The following is a 17053-nucleotide window of genomic DNA, read 5'->3' on the forward strand; positions in this document are numbered from 1 at the left end:
CTGAATATTTTAAAACATGGCTGATGTTGCAAATTAAGATTTTGGTCATTAGAATAAATTAAAATTTATACCTAATTATTTTATGATGTGATAGTAAACAGTGTGGTTCACATGGTGGCCCTCTTGACAAGTCACCAACCATCTGGAGAAAAAACAAACACTCCTCTCCAATTAATTATTTAGATGTTTAAAAATATGCGGTATAGAAATACTCAGTCCCCACAAAGAATAATAAATTCAGTAATAATTAACATTAACTCAACATAGAAAATATAAACTTATTGCACAATAGTACAGAAAATAATAGTACAAAAATGAATGCAAGTTATTTGTGTCATTTAATTAGCTGGTTTATATGTAACATGACTGGTTTCAAAAAAGTTTTAAGAGTATGCAGTTATATATTCAAACAGCAAGATAAGATAGCTTTTTAAAATGTGAGAAAATAGAGGTAAAGGGAAAAGAGAATGCCTGGAAGTAGAATGAAACTCTAGGCAAGAGGCACACAGTAAAAGCATGTACAGTTTTTTGCCACAGGTGGGTCATAGATTGAATGCTAAACTTTCTGGCAGCAAATAAGTTGAGGGAAATATGATCAGTTACATGATTATCCATGTTCACAAGATGAAAACGAAACACATTGTCCTAGAGAAGTGTGACTATTTCTGAAATAGAGACCAGAGAGAGTATTCCTCAGTTGATCCTCATGAGAGTACACTGCATAATTAGGGAACGGTATTTTACCTCCAAAAATATCCTTACATTAAATACAGGGAGTTGCTTCAAGGACAGTTTAAGTTATCCCTAACATAGGCCAAAGGCATCATGCAAATATGCAAGTACCAGAACTGCACAGTGCATGTGCAGTGTGATTCAGTGGGATCTAGTGTCCTGAGTCCACCAGAGGTTGGCTGTGTGCAGGGGGGAAGAAATTCACCTTGGCTTGTGAGGTGTGATCTTGCAGTGCTTCCTAAAAGAGAGGCTTAAACTGAGTAATTGAAAGCAGAGTGGGGGCACCCCAGGTAGATAGCCTGGTATGCTCTTTTGTAACATATTTAAATGATAAGATATTAACATTGCTTAAATTTTCTTTTATTATTTTAGGTAAGGATTTCTGTCAAAATAACATTTGTTTCTTTTCAAAAATTAAAAAAAAATACGTAGTTTTTAGAACATTTAAAAAGATAAAAGTATAGAGAAGAAAATAAAAATCATCCAGAAATAAAAATGATTAGTGTAGCCGTATATTTTCTCCCAGTTTTTTGTTTGTGCATTATATATGTACGTATGTGTTCCAAAATTGAGATCATACTGTATGTATAATCTTGCATCCTTTTTTTTTTAAACATCTTTATTGGAGTATAATTGCTTTACAATGGTGTGTTAATTTCTGCTTTATAACAAAGTGAATCAGTTATATGTATACATATGTCCCTATATCTCTTCCCTCTTGCGTCTCCCTCCTTCCCACTGTCCCTATCCCACTCCTCTAGGTGGTCACAAAGCACCAAGCTGATGTCCCTGTGCTATGTGGCTGCTTCCCACTAGCTATCTATTTTACATTTGGTAGTGTATATATGTCCATGCCACTCTCTCACTTTGTCCCAGCTTACCCTTCCCCCTCCCCATATCCTCAAGTACATTCTCTAGTAGGTCTGTGTCTTTATTCCTGTCTTGCCCCTAGGTTCTTCATGACCATTTTATTTTTTTTTTAGATTACACTGTCTCTTCTCCACTGTATATTCTTTTTTTTTAAATTTTTGCGGTATGCGGGCCTCTCACTTTTGTGGCCTCTCCTGTTGCGGAGCACAGGCTCCGGACGTGCAGGCTCAGCGGCCATGGCTCACGGGCCTAGCCACTCCATGGCATGTGGGATCTTCCCGGACCAGGGCACGAACCCGTGTCCCCTGCATCGGCAGGTGGACTCCCAACCACTGTGCCACCAGGGAAGCCCTCCACTGTATATTCTTGCCTCCTTTATCAAAGATAAGGTGACCATATGTGCATGGGTTTATCTCTGGGCTTTCTATCCCATTCCACTGATCTATATTTCTGTTTTTTTGCCAGCACCATACTTTTAAATGTAACATTACATCTGTTTTTCAAGTAACTAACTTTCTTTGAAAACATCAGCTACATATTATGAACTTTTATAGTCATTTTGGTTGTTTTTATTTTTTCTAAGTAAAAGTGGGCTTCACTAAACATTCTTAGGCGTAATTTTTTGAATAACTTCTGATTATTTACTTAGGATAGGTTTTTCTGATGTGTAATTATTGAGTTAAAGAATCTAAATATTTTTAAATCATTTGATAACTGTTGGCAAATTGAAAATGTTTCTGCCTTAGTTTACATAAAACTTTGTGCTTATACCTGTATATGTTTTTTTTTTAATTTTTATTTTGGAGTACAGTTGATTTAGAATGTTGTGTTAGTTTCAGGTACAGCAAAGTGATTCAGTTATATATATACATATATCCATTCTTTTTCAGATTCCTTTCCCATATAGGTTATTACAGAATATTGAGTAGAGGTCCCTGTGCTATAAAGTAGGTCCTTGTTATCTATTTTATACATAGTAGTGTGTATATGTTAATCACAAACTCCTAATTTATCCCTCCCCCCACCTTTCCCCTTTGGTAACCATAAGTTTGTTTTCAAAATCTGTGAATCTGTTTCTGTTTTGTAAATAAGTTCATTTTGTATCATTTTTTTAGGTTCCACATATAAGTGATATCCTATATGTCTCTGTCTGGCTTACTTCACTTAGTAGATAATCTCTAGGTCCATCCATGTTGCTGCAAATGTCATTATTTCATTCTTTTTTTTAATGGCTAAGTAATATTCCATTGTATATATACATGCCACATCTTCTTTATCCATTCATCTGTTGATGGGCATCTAGGTTGCTTCCATGCCTTGGTTATTGTAAATAATGCTTCAATAAACATTTGGGTGCATGTATCTTTTCGAATTATGGTTTTCCCCAGATATATGCCCAGGAGTGGGATTACTGTATCAAATGGTACATATTATACATGTATATGTATTTACTTGTTTATATTTATTTATTTCGGAGTTTATTTTATTCCTGTAATAATCACACGTATTAGTAAAGTCAATTTTTTTTTCACAGAAGAGCAAACCTATAAAGAGAACAAATGATTTGTCCAAAGTCAAAAAAAGTGTTTATGTGTTTTGCTTGAGTTGAGCCATGCTTTGTTTTTCTTCTTCATTCTGCATGAGTAGACATTACAATGGCATTTTAAAAATTGTTTTCTTCTTACATGGAAATCATAAGATGGCTTGGTGATTTGTTTTGGTGTTTCTTTTCATTATTATCTTGTCTTCTAAATGGTAAAGTTATAGATGAATTACAAAGCACCCCTTGGGGGAATGTAATTGCTTAACAGAGATATGAGTTTGTCTGCATGATAAATTACCAAGGTGATCTAACAACAGCAATAACAACCTTGGCTGAGACTGTCCTGAAAGGATCCTTGCACATTTCAGGCATATTGTTGAGTGGCAGTAAAGATGGAGTTTCATTTGGCAAACCCAGGTGTGATGAGAATCTTTATAAAATAGAATAGTGAGAACTACAATCCTGCAGCCTGTGGAACAAAAACCACATTCATAGAAAGATAGACAAGATGAAAAGGCAGAGGGCTATGTACCAGATGAAGGAACAAGATAAACCCCAGAAAAACAACTAAATGAAGCGAAGATAGGCAACCTTCCAGAAAAAGAATTCAGAAAAATGATAGTGAAGATGATCCAGGACCTTGGAAAAAGAATGGAGGCAAAGAAAGAGAAGATGCAGGAAATGTTTAAAAAAGACGAAGAAGAATTAAAGAACAAACAGAGAAGAACAATATAATAATAGAAATGAAAAATACACTAGAAGGAATCAATAGCAGAATAACTGAGGCAGAAGAACGGATAAATGACCTGGAAGACAGAATGGTGGAATTCACTGCTGCGGAACAGAAAAAAGAGAAAATAATGAAAAGAAATGAAGACAGCCTAAGAGACCTCTGAGACATTAAATGCAACAACATTCGCATTATAGGGGTCCCAGAAGGAGAAGAGAGAGAAAGGACCCGAGAAAATCTTTGAAGAGATTATAGTGGAAAACTTCCCTAACATGGGAAAGTAAATAGCCACCCAAGTCCAGGAAGCACAGAGAGTCCCATGCAAGATAAACCCAAGGAGAAACATGCCAGACACATGGTAATCATATTGGCAAAAATTAAAGACAAAAAAAATTATTAAAACCAACAAGGGAAAAACAACAAATAACATATAAGGGAACTCCCATAAAGTTTAACAGCTGTTTCCTCAGCAGAAACTATACAAGACAGAAGGGAGTGGCTTGATATACTTAAAGTGATGAACGGGAAAAACCTACAACCAAGATTACTCTACCCAGCAAGGATCTCATTCAGATTCGATGGAGAAATCAAAAGCTTTACAGACAAGCAAAAGCTAAGAGAATTCAGCACCACCAAACCAGCTCTACAACAAACGCTAAAGGAAATTCTCTGAGTGGGAAACACAAGAGAAGAAAAGGACCTACAAACACAAAGTCAAAACAATTAAGAAAATGTTAATAGGAACATACATATTGATAATTACCTTAAACGTGAACGGATTAAATGCTCCAACCAAAAGACAAAGGCTTGCTGAATGGATACAAAAACAAGATCCATATATATACTGTCTACAAGAAACCCATTTCAGACCTAGAGACACATACAGACTGAAACTGAGCAGATGGAAAAAGATATTCCATGCAAATGGAAATCAGAAGAAAGCTGGAGTAGCAATACTCATATCAGATAAAATAGACTTAAAAATGAAGAATGTTACAACAGACAAGGAAGAACACTACACAATGATCAAGGGATCAATCCAAGAAGAAGATAAAACAATTGTAAGTATATATGCACCCAACATAGGAGCACCTCTATACATAAAGAAACTGCTAACAGCTATAAAAGAGGAAATCGACAGTGACACAGTAATAGTGAGGGACTTTAACACCTGACTTACACCAAAGGACAGATCATCAAAACAGAAAATTAATAAGCAAGCACAAGCTTTAAATGACACAGTAGACCAGATAGATTTAATTGATATTTATAGGATATTCAATTCAAAAACAGCAGATTACACTTTCGTCTCAAGTGCGCACGGAACATTCTCCAGGATAGATCACATCTTGGCTCACAAATCAAGCCTCAGTAAATTTAAGAAAATTGAAATCATATCAAGCATCTTTTGTGACCACAATGCTATGAGATTAGAAATCAATTACAGGGGAAAAAAACGTAAAAAAACCACAAACACATGGAGGCTAAACGATATGTTACTAAATAACCAAGAGATCACTGAAGAAATCAAAGAGGAAATAAAAAAAAACCCTAGAGACAAATGACAATGAAAACAAGACGATCCAAAGCCTATGGGATGTGGCAAAAGCAGTTCTAAGAGGGAAGTTTATGGCTATACAAGCCTACCTCAAGAAACAAGAAAAATCTCAAACAATCTAACCTTACACCTAAAGGAACTAGAGAAAGAAGAACAAACAAAACCCAAAGTTAGCAGAGGAAAGATATCATAAAGATCAGAGCAGAAGTAAATGAAATACAAACAAAGAAAACAATAGCAAAGATCAATAAAACTAAAAGCTGGTTCTTTCAGAAGATAAAATTGGTAAACCATTAGTGAGACTCATCAAGAAAAAGAGGGAGAGGACTCAAATCAATAAAATTAGAAATGAAAAAGAATTTACAACAGTAACTGCAGAAGTACAAAGCATCCTAAGAGATTACTACAAGCAACTCTATGCCAGTAAAATGGACAACCTGGAAGAAATGGATAAATTCTTAGGAAGGTATAACCTCCCAACACTGAACCAGGAAGAAATAGAAAATATGAACAGACCAATCACAAGTAATGAAATTGAAACTGTGATTGAAAATCTTCCAACAAACAAAAGTCCAACCAGAGGTTTCACAGGTGAATTATATCAAACATTTAGAGAAGAGCTAACACCCATCCTTCTCAAACTCTTCCAAAAATTGCAGAGGAAGGAACACTCCCAAACTTATTCTATGAGGCCACCATCACCCTGATACCAAAATCAGACAAAGATACTACAAAAAAAGAAAATTACAGACCAATACCACTGATGAATATAGATGCAGAAATCCTCAACAAAATACTAGCAAACAGAATCCAACAACACATTAAAAGGATCATACACCATGACCAAGTGGGATTTATCCCAAGGATGCAAGGATTCTTCAATACACGCAAATCAATCAATGTGATACACCGTATTAACAAATTGAAGAATAAAAACCATATGATCATCTCAATAGATGCAGAAAAAGCTTTTGACAAAGTTCAACACCCACTTATGATAAAAACTCTCCAGAAGTGGGCATAGATGGAACCTACCTCAACATAATAAAGGCCATTTATGACAAAACCACTGCAAACATCATACTCAATGGTGAAAAATTGAAGGCATTTCCCCTAAGATCAGGAACAAGACAAGGATGTCCACTCTCACCACTATTATTCAACATAGTTTTGGAAGTCCTAGCCACGGCAATCAGAGAAGAAAAAGAAATAAAAGGAATACAAATTGGAAAAGAAGAAGTAAAACTGTCAGTGTTTGCATATCACATGATACTATACATACAGAATCCTAAAGATGCCACCAGAAAACAACTAGAGCTAATCAATGAAATTGGTAAAGTTTCAGGATACAGCATTAATGCACAAAAATCTCTTGCAATCCTATACACTAATGATGAAAAATCTGAAAGAAAAATTAAGGAAACACTCCCATTTACCACTGTAACAAAAAGAATAAAATTCCTAGGAATAAATCTACTTAGGGAGACAAAAGACCTATATGCAGAAAACTAAGACACTGATGGAAGAAATTAAAGATGGTTCCAGTAGATGGAGAGATATACCATGTTCTTGGATTGGAAGAATCAATATTGTGAAAATGAGTGTACTACCCAAAGCAATCTACTGATTCAATGCAATCTCTATCAAATTACCAATGGCATTTTGTATGGAACTAGAAGAAAAAGTCTTCAAATTTGTATGGAGACACAAAAGAGCTCAAATAGCAAAAGCAGTCTTGAGGGAAAAAAATGGAGCTGGAGGAATCAGACTCCCTGACTTCAGACTATTCTATAAAGCTACAGTGATGAAGATAATATGGTATTGGCACAAAAACAGAAACATAGATCAATGGAACAAGATAGAAAGCCCAGAGATAAACCCACGCACCTATGGCCCACTAATCTATGACAAAGGAGGCAAGGATATACAATGGAGAAAAGACAGTCTCTTCAATAAGTCGTGCAGGGAAAACTGGACAGCTACATGTAAAAGAATGAAATTAGAACACTCCCTAACACCATACACAAAAATAAACTCAAAATGGATTAGAGACCTAAATGTAAGACTGGACACTATAAAACTCTTAGAGGAAAACTAAGGATGAGCACTTCTTGACCTAAATCACAGCAAGATCTTTTTTGACCCACCTCATAGAGTAATGGAATTAAAAACATAAATAAACAAATGGGATCTAATGAAACTTAGAAGCTTTTGCACAGCAAAGGAAACCATAAACAAGACCAAAACACCATCCTCAAAATGGGAGAATATATTTGCAAATGAATCAATGGACAAAGGATTAATCTCCAAAATATATAAACAGCTCATGCAGCTCAATATTAAAAAAACAAACAACTCAATCCAAAAATGGGAGAAGACCTAAATAGACATTTCTCCAAAGAAGACATACAGATGGCCAAGAAGCACATGAAAAGCTGCTCAACATCACTAATTATTAGAGAAATGCAAATCAAAACTACAATGAGGTATCACCTCACAGCAGTTAGAATGGGCATCATCAGAAAATGTAGAAACAACAAATGCTGGAGAGGGTGTGGAGAAAAGGACACCCTCTTGCACTGTTGGTGGGAATGTAAATTGATACAGCCACTATGAGAACAGTATGGAGGTTCCTTAAAAAACTAAAAATAGAATTACCATATGATCCAGCAATCCCACTACTGGGCATATACCCAGAGAAAACCATAATTCAAAAAGACACATGCACTCTAATGTTCATTGCAGCACTATTTACGATAGCCAGGACATGGAAGCAACCTAAATGCCCATCTACAGACAAATGGATAAAGAAGATGTGGTACATATATTCAATGGAATATTACTCAGCCATAAAAAGGAATGAAATTGGGTCATTTGTAGAGACGTGGATGGATCTAGAGACTGTCATACAGAGTGAAGTAAGTCAGAAAGAGAAAAACAAATATCGTATATTAACGCATATATGTGGAACCAGAAAAATGGTACAGATGAACTGGTTTGCAGGGCAGAAATTGAGACACAGATGTAGTGAACAAACTTATGGATACCAAGGGGGGAAAGCAACGGGGGGTGGTGGTCGTGGTGTGATAAATTGGGCGATTGGTATTGACATGTATACACTGATGTGTATAAAATTGATGACTAATAAGAACCTGCTGTATAAAAAAATAAATAAAATTCAAAAAATAGAAGAATGGGGAAATAAGGCACATGCATGAATGGTTCAGCTAAATAAACATTTTCACCTGAAACACTGCATTATCACAGCAAATGCTATTTATCTCCCTGCATTAGTCTATTTCAGAGAATTTCACAAGTTTCATTTCAGTTTTTTTGTGAAGGCACATATTGAAAGAAACATTTTGTTCCTTGGACGTAATCAAAACTTGTGAGACAGCAGTGTCCTGAAGTCTGCCTGTAATACTTTCCTTCTTTCTTTTATTTAATAAAGAAAGAAATTTATGGCTGCATTGGGTCTTTGTTGCTGCACATGGCATTTCTCTAGTTGTGAGCGGGGGCTACTCTTTGTTGTGGTGCACAGGCTTCTCAGTGTGGTGGCTTCTCTTGTTTTGGAGCACGGGTTCTAGGCGCGCAGCCTTCAGTAGTTGCGGCGTGTGGGCTCAGTAGTTGTGACTGTCTGGCTCTGGAGTGCAGACTCAGTAGTTGTGGCATATAGGCTTAGTTGTTTTGCGGCGTGTGGGATCTTCCTGGACCAGGGCTCGAACTCGTGTCCCCTGCATTGGCAGGTGGATTCTTATCCACTGTGCCACCAGGGAAGTCCCTGTAATACTTTCTTTGGTTCTGTGCCAGAGGTGGCTTCATAGGAGAGGCCACTTCATATGAGGTCCCTCTAGTCCTCCAGGACATGAATAGGGCTGCACCTGAGAATTCTGCTCAGGAGTTGAGAGTGGTAAATAAAGTTCACTTCTGCTGCTGTTGATCACAAAAGGCCTTGAAGGTGGGAATATTAAATGTTTCGCGGGGAAAGTGAGGCTGTGGAAAAAGACTCAGACCTTAAATGTGAATCAAAGAGTCTTGATCCATCAGAAATTTATCACCTTGGAATAAAACATTTTGCCATCCATAAAATTTGGAATGCAGTTGCTTGCAGTTTTAAAAGTCCTTCAGGGTACAGTTTTTCTTAGTTCTTTATGCAAATGTATTCGAGTCAGACAAGGGGGATGGTCTGTTATCTTTACAAATTTAATTGTAACAATACATTTTCAATAGTTTATTAACACTCAGTAAAACTATCAGCATATGAGTAGATAAAAGCCATCTGGAATATCTCTTTGGTCGTGTATAAATGATATTAAAATACAGTATTTCTCCAAATGCAAACTTATTGGGTAGCTTCCCAAAGGAAATATACAACACAGTGGTTTCAGTGCATGAATTCATTAGAACTTGGCTCATTTCTGTGTAGCTGAAAAGCCAGATACAGGACATCCCTGCTCTGAGTCCATTACAGAGTTTTGGTCTGTCTTGTCTTTGCAGCAAGGGGTGTCACTGAACCTGGTGATCCCAACTCAGTGAGCTGCTGGTCTGTTCCTGTCCCTCCAGAAAGCTGTGCCTTAGAATTGTGTGAAGCCACCTGTTCTTCATGCTTCCGGTCTGTTTGGCAATCAATACCAATATGTGCCAGTTGCTGTTTTACCTAGTTCCTAAGAAGTTTGCCTTTCCTCTCTCAGCAAGTTCCTCTTTCTTCCAGTAAAGCTTGGGATTTCACATGTGGGCGAATCCACACATTTACTTTAATTTTTTTTCTGGATATATATTGGTCCTTTCTTCTGGGAGTCAAGCCACTGTTTTATTTAGAAGAGGAAGCTTTTGTTTGAAAAAAATATATCCTCTGCCTTTACAGAGGCATGAACAAGATGTTGTTATTTTTAAATAATTTAAAATCTTTTAACATGGTTTTCTACTTTTTGCTTTGGTGCATCCTTGTTATTTTGTATTCATTGCAGCTATTGTCAGAAGTTATATCAAATTAACAGAAAATTTCTATGTATGTATAATGCTTGCTGGGCATTGGATGGCAGGTTGCTTCCTTTGGAGAGTTGGTTAGCTAATTAACATGGGTAGAAAAGAATAACATGTATATTCATAATACTAACTGGAAACTCATCTACATCAAATGCTGGATTACACTTTAAATTGTAAGAATTTAGAGATTGTATAGTGGGTGGAGGAGCTTGGAAAGAACATAATCTGTGGGGTGAAGAACATAGTGTGTGGGGTGAAGAAACCAGTTGATTAGGGTGGGGTGAGAATGGAAGAGGTGTATTGGGTTGTGGTGGGAAGTTGGTGAGGCCTCCAGTGCTAGGGTCAAAGAGTTTGGTTTTGATTGAAAAATAATAGGAATATATTATAGTTTCTGAAATAGGAAGATGACGTACTGGCTTTAGAAAGATTTATATGAAATTGTTGTGTAAAAAGAATTTATAGAGGGAGAATGTAAAGGCAGAGTGAAATTTAAAAAGTCATTATTCATCTATTTCATGGTCTTCCTAAGGTGTCCTAATTTGCCATTTGGTTTATTGTATATTCTTAGGGTAGAGACATTAAGCTTGGATATTTCAGAGTGTGTTGACTAGGCTTGTTGCTTTATTGTTTGAGATTGTCTGTAATAATTGCCAAAGTTGATCTCTGCACTTATCAGCTTTCTAACATCATATTTGTGATTTTACCAGTGTATGCTAATTAATTTTTTTATTAAAAATTTTTATTGGAGTTTTAAAACTTGTCATTAATTTTATTGTAATATATTGTTTTAAAGAATCTTAAATAAATGGCTTACACTTGCTTTGTGAGTAGTCTTCTAGAAAGTTCTGGAACCATTAAGAAACTGTATAAGTCAGAATAGGCTAAGTTTGCTGAAGTAACAAGCAGCAGCCAAATCTCAGTGGCTTAACACCAGAAAAGTATTTCAGGTGAATATTTATTTATGCTAACTATCTATGGTGAGTCATTGCAGTGACTCATTGCAGTCACTTGGAGCCCTTATTTCACTATGTGCTTCCATACTTACCAAGGCAGGAGAAGAGGAACTTAGCAAATTATGTATTGTTTCTTAAGGCTGGAGAGATGCAGGTAACTTTTAGTCACATTTCATTGGCCAAAGGAAATGACCTGGCTGCACCTAACTTCAAAGTGGCAGAGAAGGATTGGACATTGTGAAAATGACTGTACTAAGGACTTGAGGACATGGGGAGGGGGAAGGGTAAGCAAGGACAAAGTGAGAGAGTGGCATGGACATATATACACACTACCAAATGTAAAACCGATAGCTAGTGGGAAGCAGCCACATAGCACAGGGAGATCAGCTCCATGCTTTGTGACCACCTAGAAGGGTGGGGTAGGGAGGGTTGGAGGGAGGGAGACACAAGAGGGAAGAGATGTGGGGATATATGTATATGTAGAGCTGATTCACTTTGTTATAAAGCAGAAACTAACACACCATTGTAAAGCAATTATACTCCAATAAAGATGTTTAAAAAAAAAAGTGGCAGGGAAGTGCTATGCCATCACATACCCTAAATAAAGGAAAACAGGATATGTGTTAACATGTCTAATGACCACTACAGAAATATAGCCCCTTTCAAAGCACTCATGAGCATAGCAAGAATAATATCTTTCAAATGAAATTATTTTACCAAGAAGTATTTCATCCATTTCTTAGGTCTATAGGCTCATAGGCCCAGAACAAATTAGAATTTTAGTATACATGGACAAGGTGACCCACAACATGACTAGAATATCATTCTCCATTACGAATTGGTAAGTATGAGAAGAGATTGTAAAAACTTCTTGTCATGGAGGTTTAGTATTAGTTTCACATTTGTGTTCTGTATATTTGAGTTCAGAAAGACCAGTATCTTTTGAATGTGAACTTTAGATGGCCAAACAGTTTAAATAGTGTATAAGTAATCATAAATATTTATTACATAAACACATGCTGTTTATGCCTATATACTTATATATTACTTAGCTAACAAGTGGAAAATGAATGATCAGTGGTGACTGTGGATCTCTGTATATTTAGCATATATCCTGGATGACCTTGAGAGCACAGTATATGAATTTTTAAAGTCTCAAGTTAGAGTATTAGAATAAGAACCACTTTTGAATTTATTCCGTAATTATTTCAGTTATGTGTAACATATAATTTACCATTCCTGTATACAATTTGGATTGTATCTGTTGTATCCTGAAATCTCAAATTCCTTGAAAAATCATTTTATTTGATGAAATGAAAGTGTGGTCCATAGGGGCTGGCTCGGAAGACAATCCTAATGGGAGACTGTGGGCTCCATGTAATCAGCTGCATCCCTCTCTGGCCATGTCTGGCAATCTCCAGTCAATGCTGTGTGCTTCAGCTCTTTGTGTCCTTAGGAGTAGCTACTTGAAATCTGTGAACACATTCAGTATTCAAGTTTGAGCCTCTGCTAGTGGGTATGAAGAAGTATAAACTTGCGACTTCAGCAATTGTTTACGTATATCCATATATTTATACTGCAAAATATGACTTATTCCATTGATATGACTTGGGTAGGCTTAAGATATATGCTTAGATTTTAGATTTCAGGTGTTGAGATGAATGTTGTTAAGAACTATTGTTTGGAGTGGAAGGGAATACATGGGCCTTCAAGATGGTGTATAGCAGTAGCGGTTGTGTTATTATTGTTCTAATGGCAGTACGTTGACAATAATACTAATCTCAGTATGTCATTCTATTTTATTAATAATTATGTTGGGAATGCTTGTAATAGTTATGAGTTAATAGATGGTGATTGCACTGTTATTATACTATGGTATAATAACAATAAATATAAAAAGATAATTTTATGTCAAGTTTCTGAAATAAACTGAAGTATAAAATTATGAGTCAATAGCTATTAAGGGTGTAAAGTAAAGGGTGCTTGAATGGGTAATGCTTTTAACTTCTCTATTTAACCTGACTAAAAATGATTTTCAGATACTGAGTAATAAGTGGACACAAAGCTTACCTAAAGCTCTTGAAAATTGTGAAACATCAATGGCACCAAAAAGCACCTAATGCTATGTTATTGGTACCTTCAGTGATGTATTTGAGCTGACCAACTCAGACTTTAGACATTTAACTATGCCACTGTTACCTAGACTTTTTGGATTCTTCATAAAAGACTCAGGAAAATTATATTTTTCAGAACTGTCTCATCAACATGCAATCAAGTGTGTTCTGTGTACTTTCACAAGAACTGACTGTCAGTAATGACTACAAAATAATATGTATTTCTGGGTATGCATGTGTGTGCACACACATAAGGATGAAACTGTTATCAGTTTATGTTAAAATATCAAAATTGGTTGTCTCCTTGAGATTTTACACTGCAAAATATATCAGTTTGTTTTGATAGCTTTCAGGTAGGCTTCACAGTGTGGTCTTCTGCCACAGTTGTCATTTCTAGGTTACCATCTTGAGGACTCATATCAAGCATCTACTAACAATGATCTTAGCTCTTGTTTTCCACTTATTCCCCTCTCTAGCTTTCTTCCATTCTCCTACAATACAAGGTTTTCCTGGGAAGTTGCATTATTTTCATTCTCCCTCAGTTCACTGATGTGACCCGTAAGAATGCAATTTAATGTATGTCAGTGTTGCAGATGAGCCAAGGAGGTAGGTGAGGCATAGCAGGACTAGTGTAGGCATGTCTTAGTGCTCATAATAGGGTAGCTATCCTAGTCCCCTTCATACACAAACATACTGATGGATAGGTGAGGAAGGGAGGTGTTAAAGTGACTAGATTAGGTCCAAGATGGAGTTGCTCATGCTAAACCCAATGTCGGCAAACCAAAACTTAAGTTTCTATGCTTGACTCCCCCAGAAAAGGAAGGCGCAGGTCAACCAATCAGCTCTTGCTTGCTCAGCACAAGTTACCAGCTCTAAGACTTCCCTTTGCTTGGCATTTGCTGACTGGCTAAAGTAACCCTGCTCTAGCCAGTCAGCAAATGCCAAGTATAACTTCTTTGTTGCTGCTCACTTTGGTCAGTAGAAATCTCTTACCTTGTACAGCTCATTGGAGCTCCTTTCTATCCACTAGATTGCATGCTCTCCGATTCATGAATTGTTGAATAAAAACCTATAAGATCAGTAAGCTGTATGTGGAAGAGTTTTCTCTTAATAGAAGCAAGGACTGGGAAGCATTGTAGGTAGAGTGAGGGCAATCAAGGACATCAGAGTGAAATCAAGGTGGTTCAGAATGACAATGGTACACTAGGTACCTTTTCCTATGTTGCCAATTAAGGAGATACATCATCTTATTGCATCACTCATATTAAGGCTGAGTCTGCTTAGATTGAATCATAGAGGCACTTCTGCATATCATTTAAACCAAAAGGAAAAATCCTCCTGGTTTACTTGAATTTTCTAGATAGTGTAGGCAAACATGTATTTTAGGTCATGAATTATGCAGAAAATTTCTTTAGTTCATCATTATACTTTTTTCCCTGAGCTTTTCACAAATACAACTTTTGTGTGAAATATAAAAGGAATAGAAATGTGTATCAGAGACTTATATTTTTCTTAGATTTATGTCTTATTATTCAGGCTGCCACCTAATTTCCTCTGGAGCTATCACGATTTTGTATACACCCTGAATACATAGCCATTTGCTTATTTTCTTTGGCACTGTGTCTGATATTTGCTGTATACTTTGGGAAACCCCTTTCATATTTAGGAAGATCACTGGCCACCTACAAAGAAATAATATTATATTCTTTGACATTTTTAATTTAAACGTTAAACTTTTTCTTTTACAGTAGAATCCCGTAGTGATCGAGGTACAATGTCAGAAAAGCCTAGAGTGTCTCCATTGACCATGGAAGTTAAGAGAAGGGATATTGTGAGTAATATAAAGGAACCATGCTTGATTGAGTCTGCATTTTGTCCATTTGTGTTATTACCTGTTTGGAGGCATATAATGCTTCTAATAAAACAAAGTCACGTTATGGAAACTTAGAAGAACATGGGAAATTGTCTCATTTTCTAATTCTTCCCTTTGACTCTGCAACTCTTCCTCCATCACATGGAGAACATTGGATTTATTCTGCTTAAGCTGAACTTTACCTTTGCCTTGGATTCATTGATTATTTAGTGTACATGTAGTTTAGGAAAGAGGAGGTGGGAGCTGACATTTTGGGTTTTAAAGGTGGGTTTTGTGTGTGTATGTGTGTGGTTGGATATGCAAAGGAAAGACAGATTTCTCAAGTTGTTTACCCTTCCAGCTCCAATTAAGCTGTACACTTTCAACACATTCAAATGAAAAGCCAGTGAGTACCTCTGGTAATTCCCTGCAAACTGCAGACTCCTCTAGGAGATAATTGAGATTTGAGCCTAATAAGATCAAGTGATTCCCACTGAAGACTTTTAAAAAGAGCTCAAGCAAGAGGTCTGCTAATCTCTGCATGCTAACTACTCTCTTCCATGACAGAGCTTCATCATATGCTTTGATAAGAGTCACATGTCTCTTGATACCTAGTGCCACTCTTGCTGATTCCCACTTGCTGGGGACTGGTGAGCTGGGGAAGGAGGAGGCCTGGGCAGGACCTAATGAGTTGTACTTACCTAGAAGTGATTAGAGATAATATCACTGCAAATAATACCAGGCCCCTGTGAAAGAAGTCAAGGTCACACAAGGACACGATTCAAATCGCAAGGGCACAGTTAACGCAAACTAAAGTTTATGCTGGGACCTGTCAATGCTCCCAGTTACCTTTGGATCAAGTAGATGCTGATTAATACCTCCTCAGAGGTCCTCCTTGATCTGGCTTCTGCCTACACCTCCATCTATTTTCTATCTGATTCCTAATTCCAACTCTCCTCTAGGCCAGTGAACTTCATCCCTTTCCTCAGAGAGTCTTGTTCTCTGTGACCTCTAAGCCTGCATCCACAGGCTCTGCCTGGTTAACTGTCTAGCTCAGGGAAGCAGCACTTTATTATTAAGGGGAGAGTCAAATCTCTAAGGAGAAATGTGGAAGAGGCTTCAGCATCCAGCTAAGATTTTCCAGTTGATATCATTAGGAACATTTAAAGGACATGGAAAAAGAGAGAACCTTCAACGAACAATGGGTAGCCTGCTGCATCATTATTGTGTAGCAATAAATGCTTATAATTTTTCCTAATCTTAATCAACCACATAGACATTCTGCATTTTAGGTTCCTGACAGAACTGTTAACTTGAGTCAGTTCCTTGCTACTCAAGTCTTTCTCCTAGAGCTTACTTAGAGAAATAATCTTCATGGAGGGACATGTGATCTATTTATTTCTATAGGTGAATGTTACCCCTTGGATCAAGTCACATTATCAGAGAGCAATGAATGGCTTTATGTGACTTACAGGTTGATGTCCTGCTCTTTATGCACTATGTGATATCTCACCCTTTATGAAGCAGTTATATGTAAGTGGCTATATTTAGTAAGGGGATGTTGTTAAATATGATCCATACTTGATGGTCCAGCAACTCACTCATAGGTAAATAACCAAGTTAAACTCCTGTACATTTTGGTTTTTTTGATGTGGACCATATTTTTAAAGTCTTTATGAACTTGTTACTATATTGCTTCTGTTTTATGTTTTGGT

Source organism: Neophocaena asiaeorientalis, unplaced genomic scaffold (genome assembly GCF_003031525.2).
Source record: "Neophocaena asiaeorientalis asiaeorientalis breed wild unplaced genomic scaffold, Neophocaena_asiaeorientalis_V1.1 scaffold190, whole genome shotgun sequence".
Classification (NCBI taxonomy): Eukaryota; Metazoa; Chordata; class Mammalia; order Artiodactyla; family Phocoenidae; genus Neophocaena; species Neophocaena asiaeorientalis.